The sequence below is a fragment of the Miniopterus natalensis genome, chromosome 21, assembly GCF_054644295.1.
Source record: "Miniopterus natalensis isolate mMinNat1 chromosome 21, mMinNat1.hap1, whole genome shotgun sequence".
Taxonomy (NCBI): Eukaryota; Metazoa; Chordata; class Mammalia; order Chiroptera; family Miniopteridae; genus Miniopterus; species Miniopterus natalensis.
The window spans coordinates 4,342,422-4,359,598 of NC_142101.1; positions in this window are offsets into that span (position 1 = coordinate 4,342,422).

Below are 17,177 nucleotides of genomic sequence, written 5' to 3' on the forward strand. Positions count from 1 at the left end.
ATTCTCTTGGATGTGTAGTAAAATCTCATTGTGGTTCTAATTTGACATCTAATAACTGATGCTGAGAACACATCCATATGTTGATTAGACATTCAGATATTGTCTTTTTGAAATGACTGTTCAAAGAGCCCATTTTTCTACTGGCTTTTCTCTATTATTTAAAGCAGCTCCTTAAGTATCCTAAATATGAGTCATTCGTCAAATATAAGCATTGCAAATATTTTCTCTGTTCTTTGGCTTGTCTTTGCACTGCCTTAGTGGTGTTTTTCGATAAACTTGTTTTTACGTATCACTACTCCTAGGTGACCCAACTGCTGATCTCTACTTCCCAGTGGGGTCTCCCATTTCCTCTGGGCCCTCTCTCCTGCTGCCTGCTGCCTGTGTCCTTGCCTTCGGGACAGTACCTCCTGCTGGCTGCATTGAACGCCATCAGAGTTCAGTGCACCTGTTCCTGTCCTTCCCTGGCCTGCCCATCCCGGTGAGCAGGTCTGGTTCCAAGTTCTGGCACCTTCCACTCTTCTCAGACTCCCTGCAGTTAACTAGCTGTGCCCAATCATGTTCTGAAAATAAGTTCAGGATGTCCAAACAATTTACTTATAAGTAAACTTTTGTACCCATGATTTTTTTACATTGGGGAGCCCTAGCTGCATTTCCTTCGGTGTTAGTCACCAAGAGTCACAAGTACCTCTTCTGGCCGAAGGAAACATTAAAACCACGATGTGGATCACCAAATCATCAAGACCCCACTGCCCTTTAGTACCAGCCCACCAGTCCACGGGAGAAATTACACTACACACAAAAAAAGTCTTAAGCCAAACTGAGAAATTCAACAAATAATTGTTGAGTGCTTAATGTGTGTCGGTCAGTGTTCCAAATACTACAGAAGTGACAAGTGAAAATAAAAGCCATGAGTATACAGCACTTAGGTTCTACATGGGGAAACAGAGAGTAGGCAAGCTAAATGAGTAAGACATCTAGCAGGTCAGAGAACGATGCTAAGGGAGGGCGGGTGGACTGTCATAACAAGGGTAATGGATTGACAGTTTTAGGTAGGATTTCCAGGTAGGGACTCACCAAAAAGGTGATATTTGAACAAAGACCTGAGAAAGCAAGAGAGCTCTGGAGATACATGGGGGAAAGAGCATTTAAGCCAGAGCAAACAGCAAGTGCAAAAGCCCTAAGGTGGAAGTATGCCTCTCATGTCAGAAAAACTGAGCAGGGAAGAGACAATGTGGCTGCAGCTGAGAGGGAGAAGCAGAGAGAAGGGGTCAAAGAGATACACAGGCGTCGGCCTTCGAGGTCATTGACCTACATATAATAGGTCATAGGGCTGTACTAACCTGAGATGGTGATGCTCAGAGGCCAAGTTCACCTGACGTGCAGACAAGGAAGATGGCTGTAATTTGGTAGTTGTTAAGAGCAGCGCGCTGCAGCCCTGAGGGAAGAGGAAAGGACACCTGAGATGGGAAGGGCAGGGGCCACTCCTGGACCACGGGTTTGGCTGGTGGGGGTGGGGCTCTGAGTCCACAGAGACAAGAAGATTCAGGGAAAGGCCAGACTTGGGAGGCTCAGCAGAGCCTGGCTGGTTGTGTAGAGAATTAATAAATGAGAAAAGGGGCTGAGATCCTATTAAGAGATCTTACTGGTACACAATTCATCATTCAAGGAACAACTTTCCAGTGTCTGTCTGCTTTGGGCCATTGCTAGTACCTTAAGTTACTGCTTTTTATATTTTGTGAAGATTCTGTTACTTTTATCTGCAAGAAAATTAGTCCATCCTAGCTACTATACCAGGACTAGAAGTGAGGCTTCTGCTATTATTTTTTATTTCAAGAGGTTGTCTGTCATCTTCAGCAAATCCCCCTCGCTCTGCATGTGTTTTGTTAACTCTCTTGGTTAGTGGTCCTCCTTAAGATGCATTTTCCTTTGTTGGCTCACTAGGGCTCTGGTCTGATGCTGGATGGCCCAGGTTGGTAGCCCTCCTTCATGTGGTGAGAGTAGCAGCTCCTCCTATGGGCTGGCAACGTGGCAGGAGGCAGGTGAGCAGCTCTGCTGACGATCACAGACAAGGTTGGATTCTCACTTTCTCCTTACTTTCCTGGCCTCAGGATCGGCGAACACTTGAGCTTTGTATCCGTAAGCATTGCTGCGTAACAGGATCACTGGGAGCCTAGTGGTTCCAAACAACACACGTTTATTATCTCACACGTTCTGTGGGTCGGGCGCCCAGTCATCTGCTCCAGCATCTCACACACCTGCAATTAGGGTCTCAGCTGGGGCTGGGGCATCATTTAAGCTCAGCTGAGGAAGGACCTGTGCCTGGGCTCATGCGGCTGTTGGCAGCATTCAGTTCCTTGTGGGCTGCAGGGCTGAGGGCCTTTGTCTCCTCCTGGGTGTCAGTGTGGAGCGGGGGCTGCCCTCTGCCCCTTGTGCTGTGGGCCTTCCCAGAGCTCACTTGTTCCTTGGAGCCAGGAAGGAAGCGAGACTCCTGGCGAGACCAATGTCACACATCGTGTCACCTCCACCACATTCTATTGGTTGGAAGCAAGTCACAGGGCCCATCCCCACAAAAAGAAAGGGGTTAGATAAAGGCACGAACACTTTACAGTCCATCTACCATGAGTTTCTTCTCAGCACCTTGGGGCCAGGAAGACTAGATACAGTCAGGCATCGAAGTCACCCCACCCCAGGAGGTGTATAGATCTGAGCAGGTCATGTTCTACCAAGAAGCCTCGCCTCACGGTATTCGTGCAAGCATTTCCAGATGCTGTTAGCCTCTGCGCCCTCCCCGGCACGAGACAGGCAGCCTCACACCGAGCACAGGGCCTGCCTCCCCTACCTGCCGCTGGGACTGCTGGTCACAGGCAGTGGAGCCAGTGAGCCTCACTTAGATGGCACATCCCACAGTCCCCTGCTGTCTACCTTTTTTATAACAGCCTGAGTGTTTGGAAACTATTTAAATATGGTAAATTATGACACCTGTACATTACAGTACCCTCAAATTATGTAGCTATCAACAGAAATTTTAGCCTAGAAAAATATTCTGGGGGGAAGTCATTTAAAAAACTGTAGCTAGTTCAAACCTGATTCTTTTTTATTTATTTATTTAATTTTTTTTTTTTTAAATATATCTTTATTGATTTCAGAGAGAGGAAGGGAGAAGAAGAGACAGAGACAGAAACATCAATGATGAGAGAGTCATTGATCAGCTGCAGCCCACAACCCGGGCATGTGCCCCGACCCGGGAATCAAACCCCAATCCCCTGGATCCAGGTCGATGCTCAACCACTGAGCCACGCCCAGCTGGGCCTGATTCTTTTTTAAATATATGCATGTACCTGTGTATACATGTTAAAAGTGGTTATCTCCAGGGGGTAAGGGTAATGAGTGATTTTATATTTCTTCCTTTAACTTAACCATATCAAAAATATAATGAAATATATTACTTTGATATTAAAGGACTAAGCTTTACAAGTTTTTGCTTATTTTTATTTTAGAGTGTAATCTATTTGAGATTAAGGTCTGTGATATTTATCTCTGTGTTTCTAGCCCCCAGCATAACTCCCTTTGACAGATTAGGCTCTTAAAATTTTTGAACAAACATGCATTTCAGAAGATTTAAAACTGATCTCAAGATATTCTGTGGGGATATGGAAGTAATACTAATTTATATGCACGATTACCAATAAAACAAAAACAAAATCTCGCAAACCTGCACTCCACCACTTCTTAGGAACCAGCTCCACTCCACCTTCCCCAGTCCAGTCCATAGTGAGGGCGGTAAGGGTGGCAGATGGCATATCTGCTGGTGAAGAATGGTTTAAACAAGTGACATTCACAGATAATCTAACATTTAATTTTAACCTATAGTTTCACCATCTTCCCTGATATGACTTGTGAAAAGAGTAATGATAGGTAGACAAATGGATGGAGCTGTCAACACACTTCTGATCTTGAACCACCACTGGAGGAGTTGGTAATGAGCATTTAATTGACTATGAACTTTAGGTTGGAGGAGAGGAAAAATAAAGGACCAAATAAATAACCCTTATAATATTGGGAATTTACCTTAAATAATTCCTCACTGTTTTTGACTTCACCCAAAATAAACTGTCACTCACTGGGAGTGAGTAGGTAAGACATTTCCCCCCAAAACACTAAATGGTAACCTATCGCGGTGTTTCTGGTGTTCTTCCCACGTTGCACTCTACTGCTTCCTTCTGCTTTTTAAGGAAAGGAGGCAAGGACGATTGAATCCCACTGCACAGGGGAGCTCTGAAGCACAGGAAGAGGCTTAGGAAGGTTTACAGGTGGTTTGGAAAGTGGCCCATCCAACGATTGATACTAATGGTTCGGATCAACCTCTGTGCTGTGGCCACCATCTCTATTCTCTCCTCTTCGCCTTGGTCCTTAGGAAAGTAAAACAAGAAATAACTAATTAGATAATTGTTGTTTTCTTTCTGATTTTCTAATATTTTATGATGATTGGCTCCATTTCTTCTCATTAGTCTACTCTTTGCCCAAAAGATATGCCAGGACCCGAGTGCTTTCAGTGAGAGGCTCTTGGGATCTCAGTGAGCAAGGACCTTACCCGCCGGCAATGGGGATGCGGCTGGTTCACTGGTGCGCCCCAAGCTGCTGGGGTTCCCGTGCCTGGGCCCCAGCCTCCAGCCCCCCCGGGCTCGCACCGCTGCTGGGCTCTCCCCGTTCACCATCCTAACCAGACGCAGAGGCCGCCTGTGCTGGGCCGGTGCTGAGTCCCCAGGACGGAGGTGAGGAGAGGAAAACGGAGCAGGCAGCCCGCTTGCCTCCGCCTTTCCTGTGCCCAGAGGCTTCCTTTCCTTTCGTTCTGTAGCACTTTCTCTGTTTCTGTTGTTAAGCTTCTCCCATCAGGTCCCGGGTTGGAGGCCCCTGGCTTCCTACCTTCTGTATCTGAAACCTGAGCTCCAGCAGAGAATCTGCAGGCAGCCTACTCACCTCCTTTCTCTCTTTTCCTGCCCTTTGATCTCCTTTTCTCTTTGTTAAAATCCATTTTTCCTTTGAAAAGATCAACCTTCAGTTCAACTTCTCCACCAGCACGTGTACACATAAATTAATACGAGGTTATGTCACTCTTCTAGGACTGCCTAAAATTGTTAGTCACAGAAAAGGACATTCAGGAAGCATTGTTGTAGACTATATTGGCTTCCAGATCTTTAAAAAAATTTTCTGATGTCAAATGTAAACACTCTTGACAAAATAAGAAAACACAAGGAAGTATGGAAAAGAAAACAGGAATCAGAGCCTCATCACCCAGAGTTAATACTTGCATACGTTTCTTTCAATTTGTAAGCTCTGCACATATGATCGCATAAAAATATGTTTACTGAGTAGGCATAATTTGAGATACACATGTTTATTTCTCTTTTTATAGCATAGTATTGTGACATTTTCCAACAGAATTAAATATTCTTATGTTATTTTTTAAAATCTACCCTTGAATTGCTTCCAGATGTTTCCCTTCATATATTAATGATCTATATAGTTTACTAATGATTAATATAATCAATAACTTAATATAACCAATAATTATATGAGCATTCTTAAAATCTGAAAATTCCAACCCTACACTTCGAATTTTTTCATTACTAAAATTAAACAAAAAAATAAACATATGGAAAAGCTAATATTGCTATACATACTATGATAAACAAAACTTCCATTTATTTTATTTCATTTGATGGAGTGCAGTGTTGCTATGCATCGTGAATACCAATGCTATGCAGCTAAAAATAACAGCTGTGGTTGAGTAAGACTATAGGAGATGTTCTAAGAAAAGATAAAGAAACACGATATCGAGTTCCTCTGCCGTCCGGTAACAGACGTGCGTGCTCGGTGGGAAAGCCTGGGCCTGTGCTCAGTGTGGAATAACTCCAAATCCGTTTCAGTCCCATCTTTGTGGCTCAGTGGTTAAGGAAGCGGTCAGAATTGCTTGCATAGTAACTCTAAATGAACATTTCTAAGATGATTGCAATAATATATAAAGAAAAAATCTTGGAGAAGACTGTGTTGCTTATCAAGAGGCTCAGAAACATATTTGCCTTAATAAAAGCAGTAAATTACATTTTACTTTCTTAAGAGATATGGGCTATGACTAGGTCTGCAGGAAGCTGGATTTGCTTTTAGTAGGAAAAGCACCCAAATGGGATTAGAGAGCCTGGGCCCTGGGCCTGTCATTCTAACTAACCATTTGAGTGATCCGAACAGCTTCACTTATCTGAGGTTCAGGTTTTTCTTCCTTAAAAACTGGTAAAAGTAATACATACTATTTGTGTAAAAATAATAAGCAATATTTAAGAATATAAAGTAAAAATATACTTTGCCTTGCTTTCTAAGCCTCTTCCATGGTGTAATTGGTTAGAAACGTGGTGTGGTCCTGGCTGGTGGCTCAGTTGGTTGGAGTATCATCCGGAGCACTAAGGGTTTTGGGTTTGATTCCCCGTCAGGGCACATACCCAGGCTGTGGGTTCGTTCCCCGGTCAGGGCACATACGGGAGGCAATGGATCCATGTTTCTCTCTCACATCAATGCTTCTCTCTCTCCCTCTCCCTTCCCCTCTCTCTATAATGAATAAAAAACAAAAATCCTCGGGGGAGGATTAAAAAAAAACTGGTGTGTATTAAGAAGTACAGATTGATTGTTACAGAATAGCCATGAGGATGTAAAGCACAACATAGGAAATACAGTCAATAATATTCTAACAACTATGTGTGATCAGAAGATCACTTATAAGTTATATAATGTCTAACCAGTGGAGCGTACACCTGAAACTAATATAATATTGGATGTCAACTGTAATTGAAAAATAAAAATGATTAAAATTTTAAAAATTAGCCTGGCCGGGCATCGACCTAGAATCCAGGCAATCAGGGTTCAATTCCCAGTCAGGGCACATGCCCGGGTTGCGGGCTCGATCCCCAACAGGGGGTGTGCAGGAGGTAGCCGATCAATGACTCTCCTCATTGATGTTTCTCTCTCTCTCTCTCCCTCTCCCTTCCTCTCTCTGAAATCAATAAAGATTTTTTTTAAATTAAAATTTGGTGTGCATCCCTCTATATATTTCCCTATAAGCATTTTAATATATATTTTTAATAAAAATAGGATCAAACTCCATAAATTGTCCTCTAAGTTGCTTTTCCCCCCTTATCCCGGTCAGTCTTTCCGACTGCAGCATTACATAGTTCCTGGTACAGAGATGCCCTCCTCCAGTTAACAGTTCCCAGTGCCGATGGAGGTTTAGATTGACCCCTATTTTTCACCATCTAAAGACCTGCAACTAGCATATAGGTACACACATCGTCATGTGTGTGTATTAGGTTTCTTTATTCGTTAGGATAGTTTCTTAAAATGGGATTGCTGAGTGAAAAGGTTTATGTATTCTAAATTTCTATGAGGAGCACCAAACTGCCCTCCAAAAACATGCACGAGGTGCTTCCCCAGCCAGCACGCCTCCATCCCATCAAGCCTCATGTACCTTTTCGTATTCTGCCAATCGGATCAGTGAAAGTGGAATCTTACTGAAACGTTCTTGATCTATAAAATGAAGAGCTGGATTGCATAATCTCTAAGGACACTTTGGGTTCTAAAATTATGTGGGACATGATTGCTTTACCTGAAGACATATATGTCTGGCATCATATTGGACTTCCCTGGGTCCTTCCTTGCCCTTCTGGAAAGTTCTAATGCTCAGTCCCTGAGTTTCTGGTGAGTGGTTCCAGGGGAGGTGGGACACCCAGTTAGAGGTGTGGGACCTGTCAATCTCGTCTGAGGTGAAGCACAAATGGTGCTATTTCCAGCAATTTTAACTAAAAGGGAGAAAGCATAGTACCCCCACCTCCAAAAAATAAATAAATACATAATCCTTCAATACTACATGTAAAGCAAGGACAAAAGCTCAGTATTTAAAATCTAGCATTTGGCAGGACTCTGTAACTATTAATAATAATTCTACCCATGAAACTACCTCAATTGATGTCTTCTTTTTGTCTAAATTTTGGATATGTAGATATTGCTCTAATGCTAAAAAAAAAAAAAAAAAAAATACCTTTCAGTTAGCCCTAGGGGAAAAAAAAGATTATGACAGAGCAATGGAAAATCCACCAGGAAGGTTTGTTTGATTGACGCGCCCTTCTGGCTTCAGCACTCAGTTGTTCCATTAAGAGTTATGTCTTCTTGGTGCTGTTTAGAAGCCACCTCGTAGCTTAAAGGCTCTAGTGAGCTCCCCCCATGTGAGCTCCTTAATTACCATTGGTTTTGTTTGATGCCTTTCTTTCAGGTAGCTCTTTTTATTTCATAAAATCCGTGTGCAGTTTAAAAACCTTTAACTTTTGGGTTTAAATCAATTATACGATAAGGGAGGAAATGATTTCTAAATGGCATTTGTGGGGAAATTTATTAAAATGTTAACATAATCTCAGTGTCACCTCCTCCTGGTCTTCACTGCCAGCCTTGCCCCTTTGACCTGACCTCCGCCCCGGCCAGAGTCCCCACCCACAGCCTCCCTGCTCAGCCTGGCCCCCAGCTCCCGCTCCCACCTCCTTCCTGCCTGTTCCTCTAGCACAGCCCACGCTCCAGTCCCGCTCTGTGCCTTTCCACAGGCCAACGGCTGCCCCGAATGACCCGTCCCCCAGAAGATGAATTCCCCAGGAGAAGCCAACCCCTGGTGCCCTCTGGTATCTGCCCTGTTACCCAGAAGGCAGAGGCGATTTTCAGTGGCCCCCTTGTACTAGACTCTGCTAAGGCTTCTTTCTGGCTAAATACAGGCTCTGTGGGTCCTTCATATTCCCATCATTTTTCAAAATGCCAGGCATACTGTGGAGACATAGTTAATGTTCATTGAATTGACTGGAATTGAATGAGATAGTAGCAAGCCTGATATTATCTGGAAACTCATTGTATTGATGACCTCATAAGTTCCAACAAAGCATTGTCAAATAAGCTACACTCAGAAATTATGCAAACCACTACCATCGTGACTGGAGCACCGTGATCCCAAACTCTTTATTGGAAGAGGGAGGTCTGAGGTTTCATTCTGGGATATTTATAGTGTTGAGCATACTTGCTGTGTAAATAGCCATGGCTCCCTGGGAACTCTGAGATCTTTTGCAATGTCTGAAAGTACATTCAACGAAAACACAAGACCAGCAACGTGTGTGAAGTACAATAGGACTCACTTTGCTTGTGTCCACCCAATTAATCAATTAATTTTTTAAAAGTATGCCATCAGCCTTCTAACTTCAAAATGTTCCAATAATTTGGACCTGACCAGTGGTGGGGCTTTTAAAGGAATGCATCCCCTTTTTAGCTTTCTGAGAGTCCAAAATAATAACTGCCTTATATATAATCATATCACTCTTTAATCTAAAGCCTTACATTTTTAATATGTGCAATTCTATCTAGAGCTTAAAATGTTTACCAATATAAAGACTTTCAAAGAAAGGTCTTCTGATAACCACAACGAGAAATTTCACAATGTCTCTATAAGTAGATTAAACAGAGTGAATTCATTCCACTACTCCTGTTATAGAAACCGGACTCCCAGAACTGAATGTCTTCTTCAAAGGATGCTCTGGGTACCAGACTAAAGAAAAGCCTTTAAAATAGCATAACCAAATGTGCATTGGTATTTGGTGGTGGTGGTATATTATCTTTAATAAGCTGGACATGGAGTTATTTATGGAGAAAAATGTTAACTATATTTATTAGTTTAAATATTAGAAGCTGGTTTAAACTGGAACATGACACCATGTAAAAGTGTCGATATGCATGGATCAGTTAGAAAAAAAGCATTGATTATTTTTATTTAAAACTATCAAACTACAGTTTTTAAAAGTTTTTATTTGAAAATACGTACTTATATTAACTGTAGGTATATTTAATTATATATAACTGTATTTTTAAAATCCACCATCCCACATGATAAAGTGGTAACATTCTGCTTATGGCTGTGGAATGTTGGATTGGCAGAGACTTCCAGAAATGGAATTCCTAAGGCAAGGGGTATGAACATATTTTGAATTCCTGTTGCATATTTCCAAATTGCTTCTGAAAGAGTGACACTTTAAAGTATCGTTGGTAATGCATGAAAATGTGAATTAAAATCTTTTTTTCCAGGAATAAACAATATTCCTTTTTTAATTTGCTAACTTAGTAGGTATAAGGTGCATTATTCTAATCTGCATTTGTTTGCTTTCTAACAGAGTTGAACATTTTCCTGTAAATTTAATAGTTGGTTTTTGTGTGTGTATGAATCATTTGGTTATTTATTTTTTTTATCATTTATCTATTGAAATCTTAGTGCCTTCCTCATTATTATGAGATATGTGTTATTTGCATACATATATACATATATTACCCTTTTCTATGTTTGTCATTTCGCTGTTGTCTTTTGAGTTTGTTTATGCATGACTTAAAAAGGCAGAAGATGCTTGAATTTGTGGTTTATATGTAGTTAGAGCTGCTGATCTTTTCCTCAATAGTTATTTTCTGAACCTTCTAAGAAGTCCTCTCTTACATCATCCCCCAAATTGATAAATATGCAATTCTATTCTTTTCTGTTTTTTCTACCATTTAAGTTCTTGTATACTTTTTAACATTTGGTTATGATGAAACCTGATGTCATTTTCCTCCAGTTTCTTGTGTGGGTGCTTATTGAGTTCCCTGGATCTATCAAGTCATTGTTTTTTTTCCAACATTTTTTCTGTCTGGCCCTTCATTTGGGGACTCCAGTTACAAACACATTAGTCCATGTGACTAATGTTGTCCCATGGCTTAGCAAGGCTTTGTCCATTTTTTAAAATCCCCTTTTCCCTGGGCAGTTTCTCTTGCTGTGCCTTCCAGTTTACTGATCTTCTCCTCTGTGGTGTCTGCTGAGCCATGGACCCCATGCAGTTTGTTTTCTGTCTCACACACTGGAGCCTTTCTCTTTAGTAGTTCAGTGTGAGTCTTTAAAAAAAAATTCCATGCCCATTAACTTTTAAATATATGGAGTATAGTTATAACAGTTCTTTATTGTCCTTGTCTGCTGATTCTAGCATCTGTTAGTTCTGGGTCTGTTTCACCTGACATTCCCCCTCTGACCTGCTGAATTTCCCTCCATCTGCAGTCGCATGACTTTTCTCTGGACGCCGGGCGCTGTGCAGCCCCCTCGTGGGAGCTGGCTGGTTCTGAATTCCTCCAGATGCTGCTGAATTGTGCTCTGGGTGCGGGCAGGCCACTTGGAAAGTTTGATCTTCCCTGTCCTGCTGCTGAGGCGTGTCAGGGACTAGAGCGGTGCTGGGTCAGGCCAACTAGTCCCCACTTCTGAGGCCCTTCTGTGGCCGAGACCCAGTCACGAGGCTCGCACCTCGTGGTGGGAACAGACCTGACTCCGGCCGGGTGGGAATGCGGGGGTCCCTCCCCCCAATCTTTGCAGATGGTTCTTTCTTCAGCTTTAGGCGGTTTCCTCACAAGCAGGTCCCCAGAGCCTCTCTTCCCTTCTCTGTCCTGCAGCTGTAGCTGCCGTGTCTCCCGGACTCAGTCCCACGTCTTCAGCTCAGTGTCCCCTGCGCCCGGGCTTCCTCTCCTCGGGCTGTGGCCGGAGCCTCTCGGGGCAGTAACGGCCCTCAGGCCTCTGCGGGATCACTGGGGACTCAGTCACCTGATGTAGCATCATGAAAGCCATTGTTTCATATATTTTGTCCGTATTTTGATGTAAACATGGAGCCTGTTACTCCATTCTGGTCAGAACTGTAACTTCTGTATGTATTCCGGAATCCATTCTTGAGTATGGATTGAGATGAATATCTATTTTGATTTTTTTTTTACTTATCCAAATCACCCCAACATCAATTAGCAACTATTTTCTTCCCCAATTGTTTCCTATATTTGCCTTGTACTGTGTTAAATACTCACATATATTGGGGTCTGCTTCTGGGTTGGCTCTTTGGAATGGGGGCTGCCTGTTTTTGCCCCAGAGCTATACTCTTTTACCAGTAGCTGCTTTGTCATTTATTTTTAGTAACTGATAATGCTAATTTCCCCTATTATATATTTTCCATTGTACCCCTCTGAGAATTTAAAAACTCTATTGTTATACTTGTTCTTTTGTATCCATTTAAGAAACATTTTGTCAAATTAAAAACACCATTCTGGCTTTTTCTTAAGACTGAATTAAATATGTAAATCAGTTTGGCTCAGCGGTTAGAGTGTGGGTCCCGGGTTTGATTCTGGCCAAGGGAACGAGCACCTCGGTTGCAGGTTCGTCCCTGGCCCCGGTGAGGGCACTTGCGGGCGGCAACTAATCTGTGTGTCTCTCTCATTTCAACGTCTCTGTCCCTGTCTCTGTCTCTGTCTGTCTCTCTCTCCCTTCCACTCTCTCTGCAAAGCAATGGAAAAATATCCTTGGGTGAGGGTTAAAAAATAATAAATACATAAATAAATATGTAAATTAACCAGGGGATGGCACAGATATTTTATTTTTTTTCTATACAGGAGCATATATGTCTATCAATCTTTCCCACTCATTCAAATCTTTTATTTTAATTTTCCATAAGTTTTTATAGTTTCTCCACAGAGATCTTATACTTTCTTTCTCAAGTACTTTGTGTGTGTTTTGCTAGTAGAAATTGGCCTTTCTCCTTTCTGTTTTCCCACAATTACAGATAAAACGTTATTGATGTCACATGGATGTATGTGTGTCTGTGTGTACACTTGCACCTGTCCAGTTTCCTATATTCCACACTATATGCAGTTGCTTTTAGAACCGGATCCTTGGCTTTTCTAGGTATAAAATTGTGTCACCAGGAAGTAATGGCATTTTTGTCTCTTGTATTTATAATACTTAAATAACCCACATAAAACTAGCCGGCCTCCGGGGTCTTGAAAGTAGCTACAGCATAGAGTTATACAAGAAACATTAGTCGGATTCCCAAACGAACTTAGAGTTGGGCTTTTTATACAAGTCTTGTCAGAATACCAAAGGGAGAATCCAAATGTCACACAAAGCAAAACCTTCTATTTTTTAAAATCTATTTCCTGTCTATCTAAAATCACAGACAGGAGCTGCCCTACTCTTCAATTTATTCCTTTCTCTACCCCAAATTCTTCAAATCCTTCTCACATAAAGCCATCCGGCCCCCCAACTTTCCTGGATTTTCTGATCATTCTTTGCCATTATATTCCTATTAATTGCATCTTGCAGACTTCCCCAATTCTCTACTTCACCATCACCCTAACCAACACAAAATTCTCCCCAGGGGCAAATAGTCAATGGAAATTAACTCAAATGAGGTGAATGGGGAAGGGATTCAGGCTACTCACACCTACAACTTAGTGTATTTATTAAACAGATGACTTTTGAATGAGCTAAGAAAACCTAAACATTTTAAAGTCCTTTGGTTCTCTAAATAGCACTTAAAAGCATTATTTCTCTTGCCTTTTATAATATATGGAAGACTTGATCCAATTTTTGCATAATTGTACACAGTGTTCAAATTTTAAAAGTTTGAAAACTGCTGCTGCACTTAAGGTGCTCAGGATACTGTGGGGTGCACTCGGGATCAGGAAATGCTTGGATGTCACCTGCTGGCTCCCACAGTATATAGCAGGCAACTGCTCTGGTGGGTTTCCAAACCTATTTTTCCAACTCCCAGCTCCCTACTAGTTATTTCAAAATAACCAGAAAGACAGTTGTAATTTTTGATGACGAGATCACAAATCATCACATTCATAATTATGTAAATGACTTAGGGACACAATATGGAGAACAGCTACTTAATTTCTCAATCACTGAACTAGCCATGCATTTGCTGGCACTTGACTAAAATGTAGATTTCACACTGAATTTACCTTGCTAATGATATACATCTTATTTCATTTCCATCAATAGATATATTTTAAGTAGATGTTATGCCATCAGTTTTCCTGTATGATACGAATAATCCCGTAATAATAAAATTCTGAAGTTTCTGAATAATTTACTTTTATTGTCATTAGAGTAATTCAGTTATCCCTGTAACAATGCTACTCTCATTCACTTGTATTCTGATATGCATTTCTTGAACAGGAAAGAGAGACAGGTACAGCTTACACAACTTACATGCATTTGTTCAGCCAGTTAATACTTATTGTCACCCATGTCCCAGGCACTTTTCTTTGTGGTAGGGTTCGGCAGTGAAGGTGAGAAAGCCCTGTCTTCAACCCCCCCTGGACAGCCCTGTTTGAATGCCCTGAGGGTTTGTGGACTGCGGTGCTCTGGGCCCAGCTGCAGCACGCAGGGAGGATTTGAAGGTGCAGATGCCTCGGTAGGAGGAAAGACAACTCGAGCTTGATACACTCTTCTTTCAGACTGTATGAACATGATAGAGTTTTGCATAATGAAGTATTAATTCTGAGTAGTTTCAAACATGTGATTTCTTGTTTTCTTTTGTTTTCCTATTTACGGTTCTGGATGTACTCATGAGTGATGTATTCTCAACAATTGGATATGGCTGCTGAGGATCATTTAACAATATTAAACAATTGATCTGACTCACTTATAAACAGGTAGATACAGGTATAACATGAATGATAGGTAATATTGATTCTTTCCATGGGCAACTAGTTGGACACTGAATGGTAAAGCTGTGAATAATTTCTTTTGATGAAAATTTAAGAAGGTAATAAGATTTACCAAAATTGTTTAAACTTTAGCTTTAATTTTATTTAAAATTTATTGCTAATTATAATCTGTATTTTGCCTTCTTAGATGTCTTTTGAAAACAAGTGAAAATAATGTATTGAATTTTTACTTAATTTATATTTTTATGAGAATATATTCAAATCTTGTATATTTTGAATATAATTAAATTTTAGTTTTTAATCTTTTTTGATAATTTCTGTCACTATAACACTTTGTGAAAATCTAGATTAAACAACATAATTGGTGTTTTCCTGAAATGAAGGCAAATTTTTATGGGCTAAATATATAGGAAACATATTAGCCCTTTATATTTTCATTGCTCATCCAAAATCATTAGCTAATCAACATTTTACCCAGATGGGTATAGTAATAATTAAGTGCTGTCATCTTTCACATTTTTCTGTCTTTCATCCATATAAAAATATTTTTATTTTGTCATCATAAATGTTCACATGTCAAAGTTGGGGGTTATAACATTTCTTAGTTGATGGCGTATTAGGTTGATTTATAAGTTTTAAATATTCAGACCAACAGTAGGTGAGTTTCCAAATGTATTCCTGCCTGGCTCCTCAAATCTTGGACAGGCTTCATGCCAGCCTACATGCAGACAGTAGTCTAGTGAGGGGATACAAGAAATAAATAGGTAACCTAAAGAGATCATTTCAGGTCGTGATAACTGCTATAAAGAAAATACAAGCTTGGTATATTTGGTGGTCAGAAAGGAGCCTGTGATGATTGGAGTAGAGTCCTGTCTGGGATGAGCTCCGTTTCTTCAAGACTTCTCGTTCAGGTCTCAGCTTGAACGTTCCCTCCTCACAGAGTCCTTCTCCAGCCGCTCAAACAAACGATGCCCTCCCTCCGCCACACCCATCATATGGTTTTGTGTTATTTGTCACAGTACCTCGTGGGATAAAAGGTACACAAAGGCAGAGACCTCAGCAGTTGTGTTCACCACCACATACATAGTCTGGGGTAAAGCACACATGGAACCCATCAGAGCATCTGTACTTCCAATTACAAGGGGTGAGGGAGCGAGAATATCCCTTAAAGAACAACTCATTCATTCAAATCACTCTTACACATTTGCTTTCTTTGGGTACAGTCCTTGCCATAAACAGTGATTGACGTGAGGAGTGGGATTCATCACCCTGAAGTTTGAAGTCCCCATCGGTGAAAGAACATGTGGTTAAAACACCACCTGGGAAACAATGTCTATCCTTGTGTTAAGAAATATGTATCAGTTATAGCTAAAGTTATGGGTTTAATGAATGCAAAGTAGCAAAAGCCAAGAAAAAGATTATTAGATAGAATTACAGAGCCACATCTAATCTATAACTGATATTTTAAATTCAAGTAACAGCTGAGAAAGTAAGTTTGCTCTGGTCCTGGATTGAATAAATAGTCAAACAGGGAGCCCGGCATGTAATCACGACACCGAGGAGGCAACAATCAGAAAACAGTCAGGAACACATCCAAAGAATTCTTTTAAAATGGAGAAAAAGATATAATTCAAGACCATGGTATAATTTTTTTCAACCAAAACTTAAAAAAAATTATTATGAATCTCGGGCTTGCTGTCTTCTGATGTAGAAGCTAGTTCCCTAGAGCACTTCAACGTCAAATTCCACGTGGCACCAAATTCCATTGAAACTGACATTGAATGGGTTCAACCAAATACCTGGCGGGCGGTTTTTTTCTTTCGCTTTGATAAGCTTTTAAAAACATATTGAATATCTTTTTAAAGCAAAAAAGCAAATATGTCTCGTGGATAAAATAGGCCTGGTTTCCATCCCCACCGCTTTCATTTCTCCCAAAGCTAATTGCTTCGGGAGACGAAAGTCCGGGCACAGAGGAAGGCAGGCAGACACCAGCGCTTTCAAATCGCCGCTTCTCTGCAAGAGCAGAAAAGAAGGCTGTCAGCTGTCGGCAGAAATCCCCGGGGGTTTTGACTGTTCTGAGCACCCAGCACCCCGCCTGGGGAGACAGTGGCGCAGGCGCACGGGACCGTCTCAGCAGCTTCACCTCGGGGACTCGGGGGGCGGGAGGAGCTGGGGGGTCAGGGAAAGGCCCTAGGTCTTTGCTGGGGCGACAGTAACACAGACATAGTCTTGGGTACAACGCGTGGAGCTGTTAAGCAGACGTCAGTAATTTCATTTGTAAATTATATCTCAACAGGGTACATTTAAAAGCAGACACCTCCAGGGCCGCACCACGGCGCCGGGGACGCGGCACCGGCACCCGCCGAGCGGCTCTGCTCCCGCGCGTAGCTGGAGCGACCGACGCACAACGCGCACGCAGGGACCGGAACCTCCCGCGGCCGACCTGCGCGGCCGGCCGACCCCCTGAAGGGAGTGACACACGGAGTCGGAAGTTGGGCCGACGGAGGCGGAGCTCCGCCGCAGGGAGGCGGAGCCCTCGTTTGCATTTCCAGCAGCTTGGACGTTTTCTCTCGCCGTAGCGCCCGGGACCGGAAGCTGCG